The 6,156-nt window shown below is 34.7% G+C and overlaps 1 long non-coding RNA gene across 1 annotated transcript; it reads left to right on the top strand.

Moving 5' to 3' along the window:
- The first annotated feature begins 3,631 nt into the window (after positions 1 to 3,631).
- Positions 3,632 to 5,473, top strand: LOC145003345 (uncharacterized). Its single transcript, XR_013661926.1, has 2 exons — positions 3,632 to 3,845; positions 4,454 to 5,473. It is a non-coding gene; the product is annotated as an uncharacterized LOC145003345 (long non-coding RNA).
- Positions 5,474 to 6,156: the final 683 nt, after the last annotated feature.

Genomic DNA, 6,156 nt, shown 5'->3' with positions numbered 1-6,156 from the left:
CTATGACCTATTTAGTGAAAACCTGCTTGTCCGTTTTAAAAACAACCCTTTTCTTTTCATTATTAACTTTCCGATCATCATCACGAAAACGAGATCTTGAGGACTTTCTCGTTAAAGACCTTCATCGAGACTCGTTTTCTTTCCTCATTGTTGAAAAATGCACAAATGCCCGATTGGAACAATTTTGAGCAATGTGGCTGATAGTACCACAGTTAAAACAATTTTTTTTTATCACGAAAACTGGTATTGCCTTTCTCTGATTTATTTTCTTTAATGATGCCCTTATTTTTCCTACAAGTACATATGCAAAAGTCAGTTTGTGTGTTGGGTGAGGGTGAAGTGGATGGTGAGGGTGAAGTAGATGGTGAGGGATGAAGTGGATGTGCTTGAGATAGGAACATCAGCATTGTCAAAAAAATCATCAAATATATCAAAGAAAATTGAGTTTTCAGACTATGACACAGATTCATCACAAGACATAACGTTAGTTTTGGAATCAGAAACAAAAGTAACATCATTAGAAACAAAAAAATTAGGTTCAGAAACAATCTTATTATCAAACACATTTTCTTCAGCTTCTTGCTTGAGTTGACTTAATGGTTGATTTGCATAAGAAGTGGAAACATTAGTACTCGCAACCTAAAGACCACATCCCGACACAAATACAACAGGATTGCCATATTTGAGAAGTGCCTCTCTGTACATTTCCTCTTTAGTCAAAGGGTTATACTGATAGGTGTGATTAAAAGGAGGATGCACTTTATCATACCTTAAACCCTTTGACTGATTATTTTTAAATCTCAAACTATTTTCCATCGTTGATGCAACTACTTCACTCGACACATTAAATTTTCTGAAATTAAAATCCGCATTTTCAAACTTATATTTTAATGCGCCAAGTTCAACAGTTAACTCTGCAAGTTGTTCTGTTACATATCTATAGTTAGCACATTTATTGCTGTATTCTTCCTGAAGTTTCCTAAAATCTTTTGTTTATCGTATTTTAGGTCCTCATTCTCTCTACATAACAATTCTATATGCTCAAGTAGATTTTTAACATTATCAATGCATGTTTGAGAACAAAAAGTCTGACTTACCTCTTTCTTTTCAGTCTCTGGAGTGGTAGACACCATGACTGCAAATTGCAGCTCCATCATTTCTTCCTCTGGGTCCAATTCAACTTTCTCTTCAGGAATGTCATTGATTTGAGCCAAGTGAGCATTTTCAGATCCTGAAATATTCAAGGACTGAATCTGGTCCTCCTAGTCAAATGACTGAGCTACCACTGCCAGATTTGCAGTCTCACTTTAAACAACAACATTTTCTCGAATGTTCCCAACTGGTACCATCGTTCGATTAGTGTTTACTTGTCTGTCATGCTTACAAGAAAAACGCTTAAAATTAAGAAGTTCAAGCAACTAACGAGTTTACGGCCGTACAAAGGATAACAACCGTACACGCCAACCGTACACTCCAACCGTACACTTCAACCAGACACTCCAACCGTACACTTCAACAATAAACTTCAACTGCACACTCAATTACAGTCAAGGATCTTGAATGGAGTACGGTCGTACACGCTTCAACTAAGCTCAACCGTACACACTGGGTTTAACCGTACACACCAAAAACACTTGAATTTCCGAGTAAGTTTTGATTCTAAGCCTTTGAATGTTGATCAGAAGCAGAAACCCAATAGGTAATCTCGAATTAGTCTAAAAAATGATGAAGTTTTCTAGTCATACACACACGAAGATCCAATTTGACACTGATTTGGCTCTGATACTAATTGTAAGTCCCGATTTCAATGATCCAAACCAGTGATCAAACAGATAGCAATCAATCAAAATAAGAATGGAGAAGAGGATAGATTAATCCAAGCATGCACACGTTAATATCACAAAAACGTTAGGTACACCTTGGATACACATACATACGTCACCCTAAAACTGACACAAACACACTCTATTTATAGGAACACCAACTGTCGTGTATAACCGTACACCCATGTACGGCCGTACACAGGGTGTACGACCGTACACACGTATCCGGCCGTACACAGCCACACAACAAGCTACAAACACCATTACAAAGCCCAAAATACAGTTGTCTAGAAAAACAAAATATAAACCATAATTTTTGACCTATTAGTTACGAGTCGTTACGGGAGTAACGAGAGACGATGAAAATGCTAATAATGGCGGAAAGGGCGGGGGGAGGGTGTACCAATGTGATATCGCAGTTTTTTCGATGCGATGTCACGATAACGAAAATAAACATTGTTTGCATCATTCGGTCTAAGTTTAGATGACATACTTAAAATGCGGCACCGCTGTCTGGCCCAAAGCAAAGTTGTAATTTTGTCTTGGGTTAATGATCGAGGAGGGTAATATGGTTTTAACTTTGTCCACATAAGGTCCTTTTTTTTTTTTTTTTTTTTTTTTTTTTTTTTTTTTTGTTTTTGTTTTTTTTGTTTTTTGTTTTTTGTATATATTACACCAATATGGTTGTTATAAACCGTTTAAAAAGGGTAATAATGTTTTAATTTTGTCCATATTTGGTTCTTAAGGTTTTTTTTTGTACATATTACACCAAAATGGTTGTTATAACCGTTTAAAAAAAGATAATAAGGTTTAACTGTATATATATTAGGTCACTATTTTTAATATTTTTATCATTTCATTTAACTATTTTACAATTTATATTAGTATCTAGTTAGATGACTTCATCATTTCATCTTTTTTTCACCACAACAACGATTTCAATCGAAATGTTAAATAACATTTTTTTTTTCATTTTTATGAAAAAAGCTAATAATAATAAAAATCTTAATGTTTAAGATTATGTTTGATGCCATAACTAACTTATAAGCTAGTTTATTTTTTGATATTTTTTAGGTTGTCATGTTGGACAATGCAAAAAGTAACTTATAAACTAGCATTTTAAAAAGATATTTAGACTATTTTTTTTAGTTCAAAATATACCTCTTAATTAATTAAGAAAACATATTTTTTTAAATGCCATTTTATGTTATTATATAAATTTTATAAGCCAGTGGCAGAGCTAGAGTCAAAGTAAAAGAGTATCCCCGATAAGTAATTACCTATCGGGGATACCTAATTGGCGGAGCCATTACTTATCGGGGATATTCCATTACTTTTCAAGGACACTCTTTTACTTTGACCTGACTCCGCTACTGGCTTACGTAACCTTTTGATTAAAACTGTGGTTTTGGTGAATTGATGATTAAAATGAGAAGATGAAATGGTGAAACCATCTAACTAGATACTAATATAAATTGTAAAAGAGTTAGATAAAATGATAAAACATATTAAAAATAAAGATTTAATGTGGACATAGTTAAATTTTATTATTATTTTTTAAATTATTATAACAATCATGTTGGTGTAATATGTACAACAAATGACCTTAAAGATTTATTGTGAATAAAATTAAAACTTTATTATAATAATGATGTTAGTATAATATATATAAAAAAAAATCAACTTAATATACAAAATAAAAACCTTATTATCCTTTTTTTGTTTTAGGATAACGTTGGTAAGAGACACATGTGATTTAATGACGTGGCATATTTCCTTTTTTATTGTCGCCACAAGGAGAAAGGTGGTGTAGAACACTGTACTCTATCTTACGCCCCATCGTTAAACGTGCGCTGCCTTTTTTTTTTTTGTCACCATTGTCAAATTTCCACCCGCACTCCCTCCGCCCTCTGTCTGTGTATAAGTCACTCATAGAAATCTCAATTCGTCTGTATCGATCGCCGGCATCCTTAAATCTTTGTTTTTCATGATGAGCATTGAAAATCGATCAACTCTTTCAAGGTAATTTTTAAGTTTTTATACTTCGTATTGTTTGCTTTGTCCTTGTTCCAAACGTCAGACGTTTGTTTTGTTCAAGTCGATGAATCTTCGCTTGAATTAAGTTATATACGTGGATGGAATTTTATTTGATGATTTACGTATGGATAGATTCGTTCTGATTGTTAATTACTGAATCTTAGATTGTTGACTGTTGACTCTTCGATTTCTTACAAGTTGATCATGATCGAAAAAATATTTTGGTTTTATTGATCTGTGTAAGTGTTCCCATCGAAGTAGAAGAAAATGACCTCTGTGATGAACTCTAACTATCAGTCCAATTACGTGATGATGTATTAGCTAACATATGCCCCCGACTCTTTCTTCTTCTGTTTCAATGGTAAACTTTTAGTAAGTTCTTACACTTTGTGTGTGTGTGGTTTAGTAGGTTACTGATTAAACACAACGAAATTGTTGCATACTTCATATTCATAAAGTCCGCTTTCCCCCTTTCACGACATGTTTTGAGTTCCTGTTATTTGATGATCGAAATCGTTCTCACCTCTTCCCCCTTTTGCGTTATGATTTTTGTAGTTGTTTTTATCAGTATCTTACCTAACTTATTGAAACAGGATGAATGATTTCGATGTGACCATACTACAGTGCCCTTGCAGAATTGAAGCCAGTCATGATTGGTGATTGATTGGATTCCAATTCAAACTGTAAGCTAATGGATCGATGTGATACTTGAGGATTTGTGAGTGGAGGTGGGATGTAGTTTATCATTGTAGAGAGCTAGCTTGTGAATTGTATCTGTATGTAGCTTAGAAATTAACAACTAACCCTAGATCTGTAGCTTAGAAACACCCAACTGTAGATATGAAGCGGAAGTGGAGTTTGAGAGATGAATCAATGGAAATGGAAGCAGAATTACCATTATGCCTCTGGTTAAGGGGATCCTCAAGTTCCTCAGACAGCAAGGCAAGTTCAGCCACCATGTCCTCTCCAAAAGGAACTAATGAAGTAGAGTCGTCAATGGATCTTCAAAATCAAGTCGACCTTGAGTTGACTCTCTTCTCTACTACAACAAGTTCAGTCACCTGACATCACCATCACCAATATGGTGTTTGCATATCTCATGGAGGTGGGCCCAGGTGTGAGTCTGTGTGGTGTAGGAAAGGCGTTCAAGGGAGTAAAATGTACTTAAATTGTTGTGTGAGACATGGCGGGGGTAAAAGATGTAAATATGAAGGGTGTGGGAAAAGTGGGGAAGGTAGTAGTGATTTTTGTAAGGTTCATGGTGATAAACGTGTCCATGGTGGGGCCACTTTGGGACCTCATGACCCACACCCACCTGAGATGGATATAAGTGTTGTTATGACAGAAGGAAGGGTTCATGGTGGAAGTTTAATTGCTTTTCTCACAGCTGCTAATTCTAATTCTGGTGGCTTATAAGACTCAGAATTAAGGTGCTACATTTCTATCTTGATTCTTGTGGTGTGTGGGTTTTTGTTTTTGTTGTAAATAGTTTAGTCTCCATATTCACAATCATATCTTGTTCCTTGTTAATAATATGTTGTTATTAAACAATAAAATTTGTCTTTTTGAGAGAGAAATTTGATTGTGTAGGTCCAATCCCACTTTCATCCATATATTAATAACTAACTTCCACCATTATTCTCAACTATCACTTTTTTGTTTCAGTTGAAGCTAATAATATTATTCCTCACTTGAATGGACTTTTCTTGTGCGCCATTGGCTTCTCGTGTATGTGACAGACAGACAGTCATATGTTGTATTATTCCTTTTTTTTTTTTTTTTTTTTTTTTTTAGATTTAGATTTAGATTTGAAGAGATAGATGGTGAATTTGTTTGAAAGCCCTCTCAGCCAGTAGCATATATTCCCTTTGGGTAATGAAGCAGCTTTGACAGTGAGGAATTCAGATGTTGGCAATTTAAGTTTGATAGCAATGAGCTTTTCATGTTTTGTTTTGTTTTGCTTTGTGTCTAGATCTTATCTTAAACTTGGAATTGGAATATATGCTATGCGCGCTGGACTAAATTTCATCCCATTTTCACTTCATTTCTTGAAAAACTCTAGTAGATCAATCCTTCCTAGGAAAGCTAATATCATAATATGCTAAATCTTTTTTTGTGTCAGACTTTTAGGCTGTATTTGTTACATGACAGATCTAAAGGGGCTCCTTGTTAAGTTATTCCATAAGCTTTTCGGCAGGATAGCATAAGGTTTTGGGCCGATGCCTCTGACACCGTTCACCTAATACTCTTTTGAAAGTAGCTCTTTTTTTGAGCAGGTGTTAACTCTGTTTCACCT

Source organism: Lactuca saligna, chromosome 6 (assembly GCF_052625555.1).
Source record: "Lactuca saligna cultivar CGN05327 chromosome 6, ASM5262555v1, whole genome shotgun sequence".
NCBI lineage: Eukaryota > Viridiplantae > Streptophyta > Magnoliopsida > Asterales > Asteraceae > Lactuca > Lactuca saligna.
Note: the sequence above shows the minus strand (reverse complement) of the source record. Positions and strands in the feature narration are given on the sequence as shown.